The 20,354-nt window shown below is 56.9% G+C and overlaps 1 long non-coding RNA gene across 1 annotated transcript; it reads right to left on the reverse strand.

Moving 5' to 3' along the window:
* Window positions 1-11,893: 11,893 nt before the first annotated feature.
* On the reverse strand, window positions 11,894-18,643 carry LOC311625296. Its single transcript, XR_014795475.1, has 3 exons — window positions 17,991-18,643; window positions 13,864-13,921; window positions 11,894-12,375 (listed from the first exon to the last, which is right to left on the reverse strand). It is a non-coding gene; the product is annotated as an uncharacterized lncRNA (long non-coding RNA).
* Window positions 18,644-20,354: the final 1,711 nt, after the last annotated feature.

Raw genomic sequence — 20,354 nt, forward strand, 5'->3', positions numbered from 1 at the left:
CTATAAGCGAATCCCAGAAAATCCTGGCTCCGCTCCTGAAGCATGACGATGGAACTTCCTCTGTCCGTCCATTGGAGACAGCGCGCTGTCACCAGATGGGCCTTTGGCGGCACAGACTCGGAACTGGCTGCAGATGCACCTGCAGACTTTTTTTCAGATTCTGGGATTACTGCAGCGGCTGCCAGCCCGTGGATCTCTCTCATTTTAAAAGCTGTGAATATGCGTGTCCACGTCCGGAACCGGCCAACGGGGCAAAGGTGCCCCTCTCTGTACCGAAGGCTGCAGGCTGCTCACTTACTGGCAGATTTGCCTGGCTTAGAGTTAAGCTGTTTAAATTAACTGGGACTTTATCTGAAGATCATGTGGGATGAACGCAGCTTTTAAAAGAGAGTCCATGATGCAGCCCTTGACGCTGTCATCGCCTCTGACCTTGGAGGGGTTGCTCAGCTCAGCGTGCCGGGACGGGGCCAGACTCCTGCAAGACCACACATGCAGTGTGGGAGCCTGAGGGGTGCACGGTGCTCAGACAACACGTGAGCGTGGTTGGAACATGTTTACCGTGTTTCCCCGAAAATAAGACATCCTCTGAAAATAAGACCTAGCGCATGGAAAGATAAGACATCCCCTGAAAATAAGACCTATATTAATATAAGACTGATATTAATTATTTGGGAGAAAAAATTAATATAAGATACTCTTATTTTCGGGGAAACAGGATAGTAACACTCCCAAGTGTTCACCTTGGTTAGTTAACATGTATGCTGAGGCCGGTGGGCTAGGTTCAGCCTGTACCCACACACATTAATCATGTCCGTTCCCGTGTAGAAGTAGATTAGGTTGGGAGGTAAACAGAGGCCTTGGGGAACTAGACTCCCCTCCGGACTCAGGCAGCTCAGAGTGGGTGCAGGAGGGCGTGTCAGCAGAGACGCCTGGCCCGAGCTGGCGGAGGGAACGGGACCGAGTGCCTGCAGCCCCTTCCCCCTTTCTCTGTCTGCTCCCCCTTTCTCTGTCTGCTCCCCCTTTCTCTGTCTGCTTCTCACCTCCCTCCCACCGCCCATCCCAAGGTGCAGGTGTCAGCGTGCAGACTTGTCAGGGCATATGTAAGCTGTTAACAGCAATTCATTTCTTTTTCTTTTTTTCCTGGTACCTCTACAAAGGCATAAGCTCTCACGTGTAAAAATATATAGAGGTGTGGGTATATTTATAAAATATATAGATTCCTAGCCGCTTGTGGGGATTCTCTCCTGCGAATGGGAACGGCCTGGAGAGAGGAATGTTGGAGGAGGAGGGGGAGGGAGGACAGGGCAGTTTGGTTTGGGGTGGCCGGAGGGGAGTGGAGTGTGTGGCCAGCAGAATCCCCGACCCCCTGACCCAGAAGGAGGTGGGGGCCGTGTGCCTCGGTCACTCAGTCACTCAGTCATCTCAGAGAGCCCGCGGTCGCGGGAAAGGACAGGCTGTGCCGGGTGTGGGTCAGGCAGGCTGCTGCCTGGGCCTCCGCCATGTAGAAGGCAGCCAAGCGCCCTCCCCTTACAGCCAAGCACGCGGGCAGAGGGAATGGCAAACTCCCGCCTGCTTCCTGTCCCCTGAGCATCGGTGAGTCATCCTGGATGTGTAACAGTCCACTTGCTACAGCCTACATCACCCATGCCCCTGCCTGAATGCCCGCATCGGCCTCAGCGGTGGTACCCACCGCCAGTTTACAGCTGAGGAAGCTCACACTGAGCTGACCCACGGGCTGCACACCTACCACGGAGCCAAATGAGAGCCCGGGGCTCGGGGCCTGACTGCCGGCTGGAGCCAGCCTGCTGGCCTGCCTCTCCACGGCTGTGCTCGGGGCCCGTGCCTTCCTTCACCTGCTCCCATGGGATTGGCTTCAGCGCCTTTGAAGCCGCTCAGTCCACTGTGGTCCAGACTCTGTTCTGTTGGGACCATTCATACCAAGTGGCACGATTTTCCAGGATTTTATATGGGAAATGTTTGAATTAAATGAATGAGGGATGTTATACACTGAGTGGCCAGATTATTATGATCTCTGAACGCATAATCATCTGGCCACTCAGTGTATACTGTATAGAATAAAAGGCTAATATGCAAATTGCCCCCTCAACCAGGAGTTTGACCACCAGGCAGGCCAGCCAACCATCCATGTCCCCTTCACCTGGCTATGCTGGCCCAAGCTCACTCATGCACAGATTCATGCACCGGGTCTCCAATATATACACACACACACACACACACACTGAGTGGTCAGATTATTATGCGTTCAGAGATCATAATAACCTGGCCACTCGGTGTTCAGCAAAGAGTATATTGTGGGACGAGATAGCAGATCATCTAGATTTTCCATCTTTGTGTGCCCATGGGGGAGTGTGGAGCTTCCGAGCTTTGATTTTCTAGCGTTTAAAATGGGAATGTTGTGTCGTCGTTCCCAAGGTCTGCCTTAGCACTCATATCCTTCTTTCAATCCTGTTGGCACTAACTAGCTTTTCTAGGGAATCTCAGAGACTATAGGCACAACCCACGTGTGGTCCGGGAAGCAGAGCATGGTCTGCCTCACAGAGGAGGCTGGCTGGCCCCCGTCACAGAGATAAGCTTCCCTAAAAGCAAATCAGTGCCTCTGTCTGAGCATCCTCATCCTGGGTCCTCCCCAGGGCCTGACCTCAGTGCTCTGATCCAGCAGGCCGTCCCTCCCCCATCGTGAGGAGGTGTTTAACTACAGGACAACAAACACTCGCAGATGCTGTTGGATCGCGTGCACACACCTGTCCACGCCGGTCTGCACCAGCCTTCCTGCTCCCATACGGCCGGCCAAGTGGACCAGCTGGAGGCGCAGATGGGGCCTGGCACCCGGAGCCTTTGGCTCCCCCTCCGCCTGGCAGGGCAGGGCCCCAGGCTCGGCTCCCAGAGGGCTGGGCGGCCCAGTGTTCCTGGTACAGCCCGTCGCCTCCTCGCGGGGCGCTGGTGATGAATTCTGTGGCTTTGGTGCTGGGACAGGTCACCAGGGAGGTTTTCTCTCCGTCCTCCTCTGGAGAGGAGTCCCAGCCAGCAGGAGAGGTTAACCAAGGAAGGAAGGAAGGAAGGAAGGAAGGAAGGAAGGAAGGAAGGAAGGAAGGAAGTTGATCAATTTCAGAGGGGCCCAAGCCTCTTGATTCCATCTCCCCAGTCGTCCTCCGGCCTTTCTCTCTCCCCTGTGGTGCAGAGGTGGCTCCTGGGGCTGGGGGCAGTGTCTGGCCTGCTGGTAGGCCATGTGGAGGTCAGACACATGTGCTTAGGGAGGAAAGTTGTGCACAGGCCGCAGACGCCTGCAGGCTGTCAGCTAGTTCCTGTTTCTCCCTGCAGCCCGGGCTGTGGCTCTTTCTCCGAGGGGGCGAGCTCTGCTGGTCCCTCTCCCGCTCCTGCGACCGTGTAATTAATGGAGAAACCGGGCCGCTACCCCGGCCCTGGGCTTGTGGGAGCCAGGGAGGCCGTGGCTGCTTGGAGAGCAGGTGGCCTCCCCTGTGGTCCTGCGCAGGGTCACTGCCAGGGTGGCCGCCCCCGTGTGTGCCGGTGCAGGACGCTGGGGGGATCCCTGCGGCAGGAAAGGCAGAGAGCTCGGGGGCCGGGCACGCTTAGCCGGGAGCCCAGCCGCGGCTGCTTTCTGGCTGAGTCACCCCGGCCGGGCTCTTGACTCCCCTGAGCCCCCTGTCCCTCCCCTGCAGGGTGGGACTCCCACCCTCTGCGTGGCGGGGCAGTGGGTGCGGAGTGGGGAGACGGGTCAGTCCCCGGGGACGGAGCCCCAGGGGGTGAGCGCTGTCAGGGCTGCCTGCCGTGTCCCCTCGCCTGTGCCCGTTTCCCAGGAGTGACTGCCCCCGCGGTGCCCGGGAAAGACAGCCGCAGCGAACGCACCGTGACGGCACCTGCAGCTGCAGACACTGGTTCTGGAACTTTCCACTCTCCACCGCCAGGAGTTACCCCCACTCCCAGGCGCCGCCACATCTCTGATTGTTAAGTCTGATTCTTTGTGCCATTTCTCACGGACACGTGGGGTGTGGGCCTCCTGCTCTTCACGGCGTGACATCCTGGCAGCGCTGTGGGGGGCTCCTGGGGACAAAGGCTGAGCCCCCGGGAGCGGGGATGCTGATTCGCCCCGAGCTCCGGCCACGCCAGGAGCGGGGGCCACGCTGTGGCCGAGCTCCCCGTGGCCCGTGGGCTTCTGTGGGCTTCGAGGCGGGTCACATGGCTCAGGACACTCCTGCAGGGTGTGGCCGTGCGAGGAGCACCGGGCAGGGCGCTCCTCCGGACCTCAGCTGCTTCCGGGGGGCTGTCCGTCTGTCTTGCAGTAGCCAAACCAGGCGGAGGAGGCGGGTGGTAATCGTGAATGAGGAGTCCCCCTTTACCGGGATCACTAGCCGAGACGGTGTGCCGAGGAGCAGGAGCGCTGGCCGGGAGGCCGAGGCCTGGTCAGCGCCACGTAACACGAGGCAGGCGGGTAGCATAATGGTGAGCGCACCCGTTCCAGCGTCAGACTTCCTGGGTGTAGACCCCACCGCGCTACCCGGATGCATGACTTGGCAAAGGTCCTGGACATCGTTACTGAAACCTGTTGACCTTCATGGCTGTGTCGCCTGCTCTTCCATGTGGCTCCCATGTCAGGGTCCTGCTGTGCTTTTTAGGCTTAGAGCATTTCTTCCTAACTCCCAGAAACAAGCAGGCAGCAAACACATGGCATGCTTAGGTCTTAACAGTGAGAGACGTAGGAATGTGCGTCTTCAGAACTGTGTGTCCGGGACTCCGTCCCGGCGCCATCGGAGGAGATGGCGGTGGCCGGCAGAGGGGCAGATGCTGTGAGCTCCCGGCGGCCATGGCTCTCAGCTCCCGGCGGAGCTGGGACCCCAGTGGCCCCCCCCCGCCCCGCGCAGGTTCCGTAAGCGGCACCGTGAGGCAGGGACTGCAGGAGGCCATCGCTGGGGTCGGACTGGCCTCCCCTTTCGGGCCTCGTCCAGGGACGTCCTCTTAGCCTCTGTCCGTGTGTGAAGGAGCCGCCAGTGAGGCCAAGGGACCTCAGTTCCTGGTGGAGTCGCATCGGGAGCCTGGGCATCCTGGGTCTCTTCACGCCGCTCCAGCCGAGGGGAGACGGACCGGTGCTCCCTGCTCCCTGCTCCATGCTTCATGCCCCTGCTCCGTGCTTCATGCCCCCTGCTCCGTGCTCCGTGCTCCATGCTCCCTGCTCCGTGCTCCGTGCTCCCTGCTCCATGCTCCCTGCTCCATGCTCCGTGCTCTGTGCTCCCTGCTCCATGCTCCATGCTTCATGCCCCCTGCTCCATGCTCCATGCTCCCTGCTCCGTGCTCCGTGCTCCCTGCTCCGTGCTCCATGCTCCCTGCTCCGTGCTCCCTGCTCCATGCTCCCCCGGAAGAAGATGAGGCCTGCAGAGCACGGACCTCATCAGACACAGGAACGTGTGCTGCTGCATGGACACCGGCTCCTCTGTGGGAATTGTCTCGGGGAGAGAAACACACACAAACACTAGGAGAGTGATTCCATTGACCAGTGGTGACCAGTTGTTGTTCCTTTTGTCAACAGGCAGGATGATGAAGTGCTGGCAGCTGCCCGCGCCCAGGCCTTTAGGAATAAGCGAGACGAGCAGCGGAGGGCTCCTGTGGCCACACCATACCCCGTGCGAGGACCCTGTGCCAGGACCCCATGCCAGGACCCCGTCAAGGACCCCGTGCCAGGACCCTGTGCAAGGACCCCGTGCCAGGACCCTGTGCAAGGACCCTGTGCCAGGACCCTGTGCAAGGACTCTGTGCCAGGACCCTGTGCAAGGACTCTGTGCCAGGACCCCATGCCAGGACCCCGTGCGAGGGAGGAAGCCTTAAGGACCGCGCCATTACCCACGGAGAAGGCTCGGTGCCCTCGGGCCTTGCTTCCGCTTGAATCCAGAGGTTGCGAGCATGCCTGGCTCTGTCCCTGTGGGAGCAGGTTTAATTTTATAAAATGTGAAACACGGACTCTGTGAGTTTCTGGTCCGCCCTCGTTCTTGCTGAGGACCCACGCGGCTGAGCAGGGTGGCATCGGCAGCATGAATGGCAGCAGGCTCCATCCACATCTGCGCCCGAGGCTGCGGTGGAGGGACCGCTGGCAGGGAGGCCCCTGCAGGAGAGGAGCTCCCATTGGTGGGAGCACAGGTTCCTGGAGCCGTGGCGCCGGTGGCCAAGGCTGTTCTCCGGAACACGGCGTGCAGACTGAGCGCTGACGGTGGCTCTCATCACTGTCCTTGGTCACCGCCCTGGACAGTCTCCGGCTTCGGGCGTCCTCAGGTTCACTGGACGGAAAGCAGCCCTGAGAGCATCCAGGGCTCCGGACAGTGTTCTGGGTGCCGCCCTCGGCCTCCGTGTCGCAGGGCCACCCATGGCGGTGCCAATGGCCGGTGCCAAGCCTGGTGGGCGAGGAAGCACATGGCAGCGAGCGGGCGTGTTGCGTTGTGTTGTAAGCATACTTTATAAGTACGTTTCTTACTAGCTTCTCATTCGGGCAGGGACCGCGAAATCCCTCTCTGAGTTCCCAGGCCAGGGTTTGTGTTTTGGAAATGACCAGTGTCCACAATACCTGCAGTGGGGAGGGAATACAAAAACTCAAGTCTGAGCACTCCTTATGTCTGAAGGAATGTTTTTATCATTCTCCTGTCTGTTCTGGCTCTGTCCCGGATTAAAGTGCTCGGAAAGCCGCAGTCTGTGGTCTCTGGAAACGTCTCAGTGAGAACCTAGCGCTCCCGCCGTACGCTGTGAGGCACGTTCATGACAAAAGCCGAAACTAATTTTGATTGTCAGTCATTTGCTTTGCTTTGTAGCTTGCTGTGTCTTTGGTGGTCCGCCTTTGCCTAGCAACCAAGAAGTTTGTGCCGTCACATATGTGGACACAGAGATGCACACAGAGCTCAGCCTGTCACAGTGTCCTGCGTTGAATCACTGTAGGTTTCTGTGTCTAAGCAAACACTCTGCTATTTGTGGAAAGGCCGAGACAGTTTTGAATGCCATGGGGTTTTTCATGATGCATTCTACAACATGGAATTAACGATAACCTCTGAAGATTTCACCCTAGCTATCTTCTTTTTTTTTTTAATCCTCGCCCCAGTATATGTTTATTGATTTGGAGAGACAGAGACAATGAGAGAGGGGGGCAGAGGAGAGAGAAGGGTTACTTCCCATATGCACCCTGACTGGGGATCAAACTCAAGACCTGGGTATGTGCCCTGATTGGGAAAATCTTCAATTTCTGACTCTACTATATTTGCTGTTAAATTGATTACAATATAATTCTAACTCATTTTGGTTATAATGTTTTCTATTAAGTAAGCAGAAAATTGGAGAAGGTTTAAGTTTAAAAAATTTGGCTCTCCAAAGAAATTTCAATCGTTGTGCTGTTGATATTTGGCTCCGTGGACTAATGAGTTTGCCGACCACTGCCTTACACGATCAGTGACAGTGCGTGGAACGCGCTTGGCACAGGGAAGGGTGGCTGCCGTTACTCACCTCCAGGGCAGAATAACTCCAGGGCTGGCTCCGCTCCCAACCAGGAAACACACCTCAGATGTCGGTGATGTCAGCTCATGAGCGTGAACGCAAGCGGGGTGACAGCCAGCTCCCGGCCACCTGGGACGCCTTTATCTGTTCTCCGGTGGCATTGTTCCCCTCCTGCCGGCGGGGTGCAGTTCTGAGACTCCCTTCCCCTCCCCGATAAGCCACTGTGTCCTGTTTTCCCAGGATGGGCTGGGCAGCCCGGCCTCTGTGGACGGGGTCTGCTTGGCACAACCATCTGAGAAAATCAGGGACGTGGACACTCGTGAAAGGCCGCCTGACTCGTGAGTCCGCCGGGCACCTTGGCCGCGGGCACTGTCCCGGCCAGGCTGCTCCCAGAGGGCGCCAGGAGGAAGGGGCTCCTGGGCACCGGGTCTTCGCACCTTAGACGGACAGCTAATGGTAGGTTTTTTGTTTTGTTTTTTTAATTTATCGATTTTTTACAGAGGGGAAGAGAGAGGGATAGAGAGTTAGAAACATCGATGAGAGAGAGACATCGATCAGCTACCTCTTGCACACACCCTACTGGGAATGTGCTCGCCACCATGGTACATGCCCTTGACCGGAATCAAACCTGGGACCTTTCGGTCCACAGGCTGAAACTCTATCCACTGAGTCAAACCGGTTTCGGCTAATTGTAGTTTTAATCTAAGAAGTCTCTCCTCCGTCCCTCCCATCTTTTAAAAATCATCTATTTGTTTTGCACCCATCTCAAATAAACAAAAACTAACTTCCTCAAGAAAAGAAAGCCTGGCCGGATGGTTCAGTGGTTGAGCATTGACCTATGAACCAGAAGGTCACGTTTCAATCCCGGTCAGGGCACTGGCCCTGGTTGCGGGCTTGATCCCCAGTAGAGGGCGTGAGGAGGTGGCCGATCCATGAGTCTCTCTGGTCATTGATGTTTCTCTCTCTCTCCCTCTCCCTTCCTCTCTGAAATAAATATATGTATGTGTGTGTGTGTGTGTCTATGAAGAAAGGAAAGAACCACAAACGGTGCGAATAGAGATGACGGTGATTTCCTGCAGGCTGACTTGGGGGGGGGACAGGAAGTCTGTCTTGTTTTGTCCCCTTCGCCCTGGGGAGTGGCCGGCTGTGGAGGGGCGAGGAGGGTGGGATGCCCTCCCGCAGACCCTCAGAGGGCAGGGTGTCGGCGCTGAGGGAAGCCTGAGGGTCCCCTGACCCAGGGCGCCGCCTCAGCTGTGTGTGAGCTGCTGAAAGGCTAGGCCCCGTCCCGGCACACTGACAGCTTCCCTCCGTTTGCAAAGGGCTCAGTAACCCTCCGGCGCGGAGGGCCCCCCTTATTAATGCCGGAACCACAGCCCGGGGCCGGGCCCGGCCAGGCAGCAGGAGCCGCAGGCGCTGACCCCTCGGCCGGTCCGCTCAGACGTGCCATTGTGAGCCCAGCATCCGGTGCAGGACGCAAATGAGAACTGGGGCCGCTGTTCTGTTTCCTTTTCCTGGGATCCCACTCTTTCTCTGCCGAAGCATACTCTCAGTGTTTAAAGATCTGCTTTTTAAAACTTGTGACCTGGAATCGTAACTCTTGAATTCGTGTTCCACTGGCTTTGAGCAGGTGTCTGACCTGGTGAGCCGGGCAGTCAGCCCTCCCCGGGAGGAGGGAGTGGCCGCGCCGTCTTCTTATCAGAAGGCGGGCATCACCGTGACCTGCCTCATGGGTGTGAGCTGTGATGACGGAAAGTCCGTGTTGTTAACACAGAGGATGTGCGATTGCCTGGCAGGGGCTTTGGAGCCGCCGAGCACACACGCGCACACACACACACACACACGCACAAACACACACACGCACAAACACGCACACAAACACACAAACACACACACACACACGCACAAACACGCACACTCACACACAAACACGCACACACGCACACACAGAGGTCCCTTTTCCTGACACCACAGAGTCTCCACCTGCTTCGATGGCGGTCCCCGGGGCTCGGGCAGCCATGCCGTCACAGACACAAAGCTTCCCGCTTATCACCTTCCCTTTAAGCTCTCCACCCCGGCTTATCAAGATCGGGTGGATGACCGGGTGGGGCCGCTGGCAGGTGCTCTCACCTCGGCCCTTCCCAGCCTCCCTGTCCCTGGAGGGCGGAGGGCAGTGGGAAAGGGCAGACGGTCGGGTCACAGCCCGTCCTCCCTGGAGGGGGGCCCGGCCTGGCCCTGGGCGCCCTCTGCCCACGGCTCCTGACACGCGCACAGCCTCACCTCAAAGGCTGGGGGCCAGGCAGGAGGGCCAGGCTCCCCTACATGGCCGACATCTAGACCTTCCAGAAGGTTCTGCACATCCTCCCTGCACACCCACGACTCCCCCAGGAAGTGTGGGTGTCAGAGGCGCTTTGGTCGGCAGGCTGAGTCTGGGGAGCTCACGTTTCCCTGATGTCCTCATGCCCTCCCCACCACAGCCTTGGGGCAGCGGACACTCAGCCCCACCGGGCCCAGGGCGCGGCCCGGCCAGGCACCGGCACGGAAACGCCTTGTTTGACCACAGGACTCCCCATTGGCCTCACAGCTGGGGATCTATTCAAAGGCGAGGCCTGATGAAATGTGCGGGTCATGGCTTATGGGTCAGACCGCCTCACTCTGACCACACCTCCTCCGTCTTCACAACAACGAGGCCGCAGGGGCTGCTCCGTGTGGGCCCTACGCCCTGTGAACCTGGGGTCCCCTCTCTCCCCGCCCCAGGACTGTGGAGCCTGTGAGCCTGGGGTCCCTCCCCGGGGCTGTGGAGCCTGTGAGCCTGGGGTCCCCCCCCACCCGCCCAGGGCTGTGGAGCCTGGCGCCGAGCCCTCTCGGGGGCTGGGGTGGGTCCTGTGGAAGCCCAGGCTGCTGGCAAAATGGTCCCTGCACCGTCCCGTTCCCCGTCCGCCAGTCCTCCCCCTCATCCCCTGGGAGGCCTCCCGTGAGAGCGTCTGTGCTGGGTGTTTTCCCAGGGCCCACTGTTTAGTCTCTTAGACACGGAGACCGTCACCTTCCTGCCTCTCTCCTTCCCATTTCCCCAAAGCTCTTCAAGTCTTCTTTTTTATTTTTTTATTGACTTCAGAGAAGAAGGAAGAGGGAGAGAAACATCCATGATGAGAGAGAATCATGGATCGGCTGTCTCTTGCACACCCCCCACTTGGATCGAGCCCACAGCCCGGGCCTGTGCCCTCGACCGGAATGGAACCTGGGACCTTTCAGTTTGCTGGCTGACGTCTGTCCACCGAGCCAAACCGGCCAGGGCGCTGTTTAAGTCTTTATTTTATTTCCTGTGCCCCTCCCCCAGTCTCCCATTATGTGGGCCACACGGACCTGTGACAGTGACCAGGCTGGGACGTGGGCGACTCAGAGCCAGGCGGTCAGTCCCAGCGGCCTCCCGTCGGGGCCACGGTCACAGAGGGTGCGCCCTCTCTGCTGGCGCTGGGCAGCCTAGAGGGAACGGCAGGGACATCACAGGCCCGAATCAGAGGTGCTCCCTCCACTCCTGGAGCCTCGCGTGGGGACGGGCCCCGGGGCCAGCGTGTGGCTGAGCTGGGGGGTCGGGCAGGGCTCCCTGGCTGCAGGCCTGGCGCTGCTCCCAGTGCCAGAGGCACACCCACCCCACACACACACCTTACAGAAGTTCACGGCTGTTACTGTTTTAATTCAGCCGCCGATGTCTCAAATGAGAGTGGGAACCCTAGGGAAAAAACAAACACCTTTTTCTTAGCTAATGTGAAAACCATGCAATGACGAGGGACAGGGACGCAAGAAGCACCCTGGAGATGTTTTTAAAGGGGCGTGCCACCCTTTTCTAAGGTCTTATAAATATTAATGAGAGGAGCACGCAGGTCGCACTCACAAGCAGAATGTGGGTTGGGCCTGCTCCCTCCCCTGCTTAGCTCTCTTCACCCCTTCCCAGGTGAACTCTCACATCGCCCCCTTTCGTGGGTGGGTGGCTTAAGGGGTCACTTAGCCGAGAAGGGGCAGAGCCAGTATCCAAACCCTGTCCCTCTGATCCCTGACCCCGGTGTCTCCCTCCTGACCATGGCACACCCACCTACACCTACAGCCACAGCCACACCCACACCCGCACCTGCACCCACACCCTCACCTACACCCACACCCGCACCCGCGCCTCACCTCTCTCTGGAGGAAGCTTGCCTTCCTTCCAGATAAGGAACAATATCTAAAACCAACAGCTCTAAGCAGAACTCTGGACCCCGTTTATCTCTCCGGGTGCCGGTGTGTTTCCAGCTTTTGTTAGGGAGGCGCTGTGTGTCCTTTTCTGCTGGACCGCCTCCTGTCCCTTAGGAGTGAGAGTTACTCCTGAGGAGTAGGCCTATTTCCAGCTACAATCCGCCAGCGTGTCTTCTGCATTCATCGCTTTTCTTTCTTTTGGCTCCTGAAGCTGGGGCCGCTCTGGCCCATTCACACAAACGCAGTTCCCGGCGCCTTCATAAAGGCTTCCCCCAGGGGGCGCTCCTGGCAAGCCTTACATTTGCTCAGTTCCCTGGGGCCTGAGACTTGGTTGTAAAGAATGTTTTCAGAGAATGGAGAGGAAGTTCTGGGAGAAGGCATCAGGAAACAAAACAAAGTTCAGGATTCTGTGAAAATTACTATAAAGAGAACGCAAAGAAAAACGTGCCTAATTCTTGTAGTATGTAGAATCACAGTATTAGCAGCCTCTTCAGATGGGGAGATGTCGTTTCCTGTTGGAAAGGACGTTGTGGGGATGGCAGAACCTCCTCAGCCACGGATTCCGTACTTCTGTGTCCTGATACAGAGTCCGGAGGTATTAGGGTTAGGGCTCTTGTTTCTGTTCTTTATAAAGTCATATTAGCTCTTCTGAAGAAAATAAGAGAGATGCAGTGAAAACGGCAGAAGAGAAATGAGGCCAGAATTCTAAAAACAATATTTAATTACTCCAGAAAAAAGTAAGAGAGAAGCAGAGAAATTGAAAAAAAAAAAAAAAAAAAAGATTCAGATGGACAAATAGGAAACAAACCAGAGTTGCAGTTTCATATCTAACCACACCAATAAGTAACATTAAATATAAATGGACTAAGTACTTCAGCTTAAAGGCAGAGGTCGTTGGACTAGAGAAAAAGAAGGGCCCAGATGATAGGCTGACTTTACCTGTAAATGCAGGGCGGCCGAAGGTGAAGACGCCATGGGAACAGTGTGCTGTAGAGAGCTGGCGTGGCCACATTAACATGAGGTGCAATGGACTTCAGAAAAATGAATATAACCAGAGATAAAGGGGCAATTCTCCAGGAACACATTCATAGCAATCATAAATCCGTATCTGCTCAGTGATAGAGCTTAAAGGACATGAAGCAAATATCGGCAGGATTTTAGGGAGTCCTAGGCAAATCCACAGGCATACCTGGAGATTTTAACCTCCCTCCGTCAGCAATTGATAAAGCTGGACATGCCCGGGTTGTGGGCTCCATCCCCAGTAGGAGGCAGGAGGCAGTCAGTCAATGATTCTCTCTCATCGTTGATGTCTCTATTCCTTTCTCCCTCTCCCTTCCTCTCTCTGAAATCAATTTTAAAACAAAAAAATTTTTTAAAGGCATTTCCATTCATCTAGATCAGTGGTTGACAAACGCATTAGTCAACAGAGCCAAATATCAACAGTACAACGATTGAAATTTCTTTTGCGAGCCAGAGTTTTTAAACTTAAACTATCTAGGTAGGTACATTGTTATGAACTTAATTAGGGTACTCCTAAGCTGGCCTTTGCTAAAAACTCAAAGGGCCAAAGAGCCACATGTGGCTCGAGAGTCGTGGTTTATCGACTCGGGCCATCCACCAGGGACCGAGATGGTGTCAGCCAGGGCGTGCTCTGCTCACGACAGGTTTCTATTGAAGTTTCGTGGCTCAGCATTGTTCCCGAGGACGCCCTGAGAGGGAGTGTAATTGCTGTGAGAGGGAGCCTGAGAGCCAGGGGGAATTCCCTCTTCACCCGCACAAGGGAGATCGACCCCACAGTCTAGACGGGAGGAGCGTCTAGCGAGCAGACCAAATGGCTTCTGCCCCGTGAGGCGAGGCCCCTTCCCCCACAGAGCGCTTTGTAAGGACTGGAACGCCAGGTGGGGGGCCTGGGCTCCTTCAAGGGCCTTTGTGCTCAGAGTTTGATTATGCTGATGAGCCCTCGAGCTGGAGATGGGAGTCTTACCCAGCTGAGTGCCACTTAAAATCAAAGGCCCTCTTTATCTCACAGCCACGCACTTCAAGACCAAATTGTGTAGTGCTAAGAGCTGCCTAATGGGATTATCCCGTCTCCAGGGGTGGCCTTTCTTCCGGGGCCCCTCTGGCCCTGTCACTTACCGGTTCTCAGCCTGGCTGTCTCCTGAGAAGGGCATGTTTCTGCTTCCGTTTGTCCAGCCTGCGGAAATGATGGATTAGATCAGTGGTCAGCAAACTCCTTAGTCAACAGAGCCAAATATCAACAGGACAACAATTGAAATTTCTTTTGAGAGCCACATTTTTTTGTAAAACTTAAACTATATAGGTAGGTACATTGTGATGAACTTAATTAGGGTGCATGGTGTTTTGTAGAAGAGCCACACTCAAGGGGCCAAAGAGCCGCATGTGGCTCGAGAGCCTCCGTTTGCCGACCGCTGGGTTAGAAGAGTGGCTACTCTGTCAGGATAATGCAGCGTAGTTGTTTTGGTTAAAGCATCTTGCGTTTGTTTCTGTGTCAGTTGAGATGCCTGTGGTTGTGGAGACTGGCCCCGCTGGGCTGGTCTGAAAGCCATTCTCATGTCTAAGGTAAGAGCATGAAAGAAGAGCTTTGCCCTAAAAAGACTCCGATTCCACGTAAGCCTTGTTCCCTTACTTTCCAAACCAAGAGGAGCTGGAATATAGAGCGAGGGTCCATCTCCCTGAAGCAGGCGGCACAGGGCATACAAGCTCAGTTTGAACCACGGAGTCAACAGGCCGTGATTGGGAGGAAAGGTCCCCGGTGGAAAGCCGGTGTGCTGGAAGGCCAGGGAAGGGCCTTCTACAAAGATAGCCAAACAGGCAGCTGGTCTCCAACGCGCTTTTATCTGCAGACGGCGACCCACCCAACCCCACACCCTGAGCAGGAAGGAGAAAGTCAGGAAAACTGGAGGGGCGGCTCCGTGGAAAGAGATAAGACTGACCCCTCAGCTGGGCTGTGAGTCACTCCGCCCAGAGCACTCTGCTCCCCAGTCAGGGCATTCTTTTATTTTTAGAATCAAGATTGTGATAACGACCCTTTTTTGTTGTTGTTTCTTTTGTACAGTGCAGTTTGCTCTATTGCTCTTTCCATCTGGCTTCCTCCGATAGGTTAGTGACTCTGCCTGATACCAAAGAAGGCCTCGGCCTGCCCCTCACGTCCTCACTGGCCCCGTGGCAGGGCCCGCGGTGGAATATGGCATTTTCCATTTTGTTAGAACATAAAAGGACTGACCACTCCAGGCCCCTGGAAGGCCCGACCCCCGACTTTCATTACTGCTTAGATGACCCATGCAGGCGAGGGGGCACAAATAACCCAACAAACCCTCCAAATTAGTTCCTTCTCTTCTAATGATTTAATTATGTCCTTGGAGCCCATTTATTTATATACAGGGGTGGGCAAAAGTAGGTTTACAGTTGTAACGCAAATAAACAATATAATGATTCATAATAATACAAGAATAAACTCTTTCGCCCTGGCGGGGTAGCTCTGTTGGTTAGAGCCGTTGTCCCCATATGCCAAGGTGGAGGGTTCAATCCCCAGCCAGGGCACTTGCAAGAAGCAAGCAATGGCTGCATAAATAGGTGGAACAACAAATGATGGTTTCTCTTTCTCTCTCTCTCTCTCTCTCTCTCTCTCTCTCTCTAAAAAAAAAAATAAAAAATAAAAAAAAATCATCTACCAATAAAATTTGAAAACACAAACTTTTGTGTACTCACAACTGTAAATCTACTGTTGCCCACCCCTAAGGAATAGACGTAAGAAAGAGGGGAAAGGTGGGCCCTTTTTTGCTCCTCTTTCCTTCCAATCGTTTAACAAGTTGGCCTTCATGGCATTTCAGTGGAAAGGGAGCCTAGGACTTGAGTCCAGGAGGTCACTGGTGGTTAATTCCATGGCCTGGGCATACGCGTGCCGTCTGAGACGGTCCCCTCGTCTGTAGCCTCCTGAGGTGCGTGAGGAGGACACTCAGGAGGGCGAGAGGCTGAGAAAGGCAACGGCCCCACAGATGGCAGCGCCGGGGCGTCCATGTCTTAGCTACAGCCTGGAGCTGTTCCTCCTACGGGGCCTTCTCACCGCCTGCTCCTCTTCCCCACCGCAGGCTGTGGTTCCTGCCTTCGCATCTCCCTGCTCTCCCTCCTCTTTTCCCTCCCCTGGCTAGCGATTATGGTGCACTCAGCTCTAAACAGGAGACTCTTTGTCTTTACACCATCTGTACACATTTCACTGCTGCTTTCCAGGGGAGCTCCTGAGCCTCACCTGGCGTTTTCTAACCTTCACGTGGCAGCTTCACATGCGATACTGAGAAGCAGGCAGGTGCGCTTTCTGGGAACTGGATGGGATGGAGGGACTGAAGCACTTCCTCCTCCGACTCCCTTTCCTGGGCGCTGAGGGCCTCCGCCTTCCCCGCCCTCAGCCCAGCCCGGCCTGCCTCCACCTCGGGCCACAAACTAATGCCGGTGGGTTTCCAAGCTCTTTTTTTTTTTTTTTTTTTTTTTTTAGGAACTGGCTTTCAGACATCAGGCCGGAGAGCAGTAGTGCCCCCAGCGCTCTCTACCCGCGTCTGAGGCTGGGTGGCCGATTCTCCTTTTGAGGATATGTCTCATTGATGTAATTCTGAAACAATTTGAAACCCACAGATTAAGAACATGTGTTTCTCCATGTCACATGTAGAGAGAGACTTCAGCTCATTCTGAAATCTATATTGAGGAATGTCTTAAAGAGAAATTGCAACTTCCCAGCTATCTCCACTACAGATTACATGGCGTGGGAGCGCAGTGCCCGGCGCCAGAGAGGCACACCCGGCCTCCAGCCTCCCCTGAGGCCTGGGGTCTGTGGGTGTGCAGGGAGGCGGTGAGCAGGGAGGCGGGTGAGCAGGGAGGCGGGTGTGCAGGAAGGTGGGTTAGCAGGGAGGCGGGTGTGCAGGAAGGTGGGTGTGCAGGGAGGTGGGTGTGCAGGGAGGCGGGTGTGCAGGGAGGCGGGTGTGCAGGGAGGCGGTGAGCAGGGAGGCGGGTGTGCAGGAAGGTGGGTGAGCAGGGAGGTGGGTGTGCAGGAAGGTGGGTTAGCAGGGAGGCGGGTGTGCAGGAAGGTGGGTGAGCAGGGAGGCTGGTGTGCAGGAAGGTGGGTTAGCAGGGAGGCGGGTGTGCAGGAAGGTGGGTGTGCAGGGAGGTGGGTGTGCAGGAAGGCGGGTGTGCAGGGAGGCGGGTGTGCAGGGAGGCGGTGAGCAGGGAGGCGGGTGTGCAGGAAGGTGGGTGAGCAGGGAGGTGGGTGTGCAGGGAGGTGGGTGTGCAGGGAGGTGGGTTAGCAGGGAGGTGGGTGTGCAGGGAGGTGGGTGTGCAGGAAGGTGGGTTAGCAGGGAGGCGGGTGTGCAGGAAGGTGGGTGAGCAGGGAGGCGGGTGTGCAGGAAGGTGGGTGAGCAGGGAGGTGGGTGTGCAGGAAGGCGGGTGTGCAGGGAGGTCGGTGTGCAGGAAGGTGGGTGAGCAGGAAGGCGGTGAGCAGGGAGGCGGGTGTGCAGGGAGGTGGGTTAGCAGGGAGGTGGGTGTGCAGGGAGGTGGGTGTGCAGGAAGGTGGGTTAGCAGGGAGGCGGGTGTGCAGGAAGGTGGGTGAGCAGGGAGGCGGGTGTGCAGGAAGGTGGGTGAGCAGGGAGGTGGGTGTGCAGGAAGGCGGGTGTGCAGGGAGGTCGGTGTGCAGGAAGGTGGGTGAGCAGGAAGGCGGTGAGCAGGGAGGCGGGTGAGCAGGGAGGTGGGTGAGCAGGGAGGTGGGTGAGCAGGGAGGTGGGTTAGCAGGGAGGTGGGTGTGCAGGAAGGTGGGTTAGCAGGGAGGTGGGTGAGCAGGGAGGTGGGTGAGCAGGGAGGTGGGTGTGCAGGGAGGTGGGTTAGCAGGGAGGTGGGTGAGCATGGAGGTGGGTGAGCAGGGAGGTGGGTGAGCAGGGAGGTGGGTTAGCAGGAAGGCGGGTGAGCAGGGAGGCGGGTGTGCAGGAAGGCGGGTGTGCAGGGAGGCGGGTGTGCAGGAAGGCGGGTGTGCAGGGAGGCGGGTGTGCAGGGAGGCGGTGAGCAGAGAGGCGGGTGTGCAGGAAGGTGGGTGAGCAGGGAGGTGGGTGAGCAGGAAGGTGGGTGAGCAGGGAGGTGGGTGAGCAGAAAGGCGGGTGTGCAGGGGGGTGGGTGAGCAGGGAGGCGGGTGTGCAGGAAGGCGGGCTGCGGGCAGTGGGTAGCGGGCAGAGGTGATGAGGTGGAGACATATGACTCCTCAGACTCACAATGTCAGGGTGCGGCTGCCAGCTTGCCCTTGGCCAGCTCCCTCTTCCCTCCTTTATGCTTTATCATCCTTCATCTGCTACCTCTTGGGACTTGGCTCATACCTTTATTATGGACACTGGCGCAGTACTTCCTCCTTTTGTCCTAAGATCGCCTCCTGCAGGCTCCAAGGCGAGCCCTCTGCCTGCAGGACTGGGACGAGAGAATCCCGCTGGCCTTTTCTCCCCTCGGTCACACTGGGTCCCGGGCCTCAATGCTCTCTGCTCGGCCGCTGTCTGTCAGGACTGCGGAAGCTCATTGGGGTCAGAACAACGGAACTTATTTACTTTTTTCTAGAAAATGGACATTTCTCCAAGGTGCTTCCTCCGTGCGCTGGGCCTCTCTGAGCCGGGTGCAGCGTGCTCGCGGTGGGAATGGGGGCCGCGGTGGGTGCCCGCGGACAAAGGGTTAAGCGCCGGGACGGCGTTAGCAGAAGTGAAAAGCAGAGCCGATCCAAAACACATAACACATCCTCCAAAGTAAGCCAGGCTCGCCCCTCGTAATGGGTCGCTGCAGGCACGCCAGGCCCTGCAGCCAGCCAGCCGCATCCATATGGCAGAGCCTCCGGGCCGCAGCGTCTGGGCCATGTGATTCCAATCACCGCGGCCTGGGTGCCGGCCGCCGCGGGGACTGAGCAAAGCTAAACACAAGCCCTTTTATAGCCAGGCAGGCTGCGGGTGTGAGTGTGTGTGTGTGTGTGTGTGTGTGTGTGTATGCAGAGGACAGCCTGGGAGGAGGGTGTGGTTTGGGGGACCTCTGGGGGTGGGGGAAGGGGAAGGGGCAGTTGATTGTCTGGAAGGGGAGAGTTAACAGCGATGGTGATGACGCTACGTTTGAAGCTGAGACTCACCTGATGCTCGCACTTGGCTCCTCGAATCCTCCCTGGCCCTGAGCAGGCTTGTCCCCGAGAGAGGGGAATTGCTGCCCTAGCTGGTGTGGCTCAGTGGATAGAGCGACAGTCCACAGACTGAAAGGTCCTGGGTTCGATTCCGGTCAAGGGCACATGCGTTGGTTGCCAGTTCCCCATGGTGTGCAGGAGGCAACCCATCGATGAGTCTCTCTCACACCGATAGCTCTCCCTCTCCCTTCCACTCTCTCTGAAAAAATCAATGCAGAAATATCCCAGGTGAGGATTAACAAAACAAAACAAAATAAAAAAATAAAAAAAAGAGGGGATTGCTCTGGGGGACGAGGCCAAGTTCAGGTTGGAAGGCTAGGGGTTGCCAGGGCGAATGGGCCTGCTAACCTGAGTCCGGAAGGGGCCTGGGCAGAGGGCGGGGCGTGCACCAAGCCAGGCCTTCTCCCCGACACCCAGCCAGTGGAAACGGGTCGGGCCGCCTCCTCTCCTCCGGGGCCGAATTTGTTTTAAAGAATGTCAGAAAGGAACTGTATGGCTTCCCACCTTCCTCCCTCTTCGGGCGTGTTTGCTGTGATTGGAAATCCTTCTGGTCCACGTGGCTGCGGCTTTCCCTCCCCTCTCTGTGCTCCTCTGCTCAACGGCCCTCTGAGCAAACACACAGGAGGGCCCGCCCGGGACCCCGCGGCAGGGAGGAGCGGGCCTGGAGCTGCAGCGCCGGGACCGCAGCCCGGCTCCTGGCCTCTGGGGCAGACCCCTCGCCCCTGCCGGAGGGGCAGCGGGGGCCTTAGTGTCCGTGAGCCCCCCCAGGGCCTGCAGTCGATGGCACCTGTGGCCCTGGTTCCTCTGGAGGAGTCACCTTGACCGGGGTTCATCTTGACTGGTCCTGTTTGGGGAGGAAATTTTGAGCTGCTCTGAACTTAATTAAAAGCTAAAAGCAAGAAACAAAGCTGGAGCAGCATGTGCGCATCTTGGATAACCATGCGTTTAGAGATCCCGTTCCAAAGCTAGTGAGCCTCCATCTGTTGGCACAGCAGACGCGTTTGCCTCCGGGACCGTTCGCACTCACGCTCCCGGCTGCAGGAGCACTGGGTGCCCAAGGCCACTGGGTGCCCCACCCAAACCGCCCGCAGCCCCCGGTGCAGCCCCCGGGCGGGCGGGCAGGTGGCGGGGGAGGGGAAGGTGGCTTTTCACTTTCTTTCTTCCTCCTCCCGTCCTCCTAGACCTGGAAATAACAATTGGCCATTGTACTGTCAGTTCTCTTTCAAAGAAATTATTTTGTAAAACATAAATCCCTTTAGTTTGCAGGGAAAAAGAACTCTACTGATACAGACAGACACAGAAATCCAGTGTAAGGCTCAGTGAATTACTGTCAGCAGAACGTCTCCGCGCGGCCACCTGAGCCCGCCCCTCGATGGGCCCTCCGCCAATCACAGACCGCTCCCCTCCCCTGCACTCCCATGGTATTCTC

The sequence above is a fragment of the Pipistrellus hanaki genome (genome assembly GCF_964339955.1).
Source record: "Pipistrellus hanaki genome assembly, chromosome: 7".
Taxonomy (NCBI): Eukaryota; Metazoa; Chordata; class Mammalia; order Chiroptera; family Vespertilionidae; genus Pipistrellus; species Pipistrellus hanaki.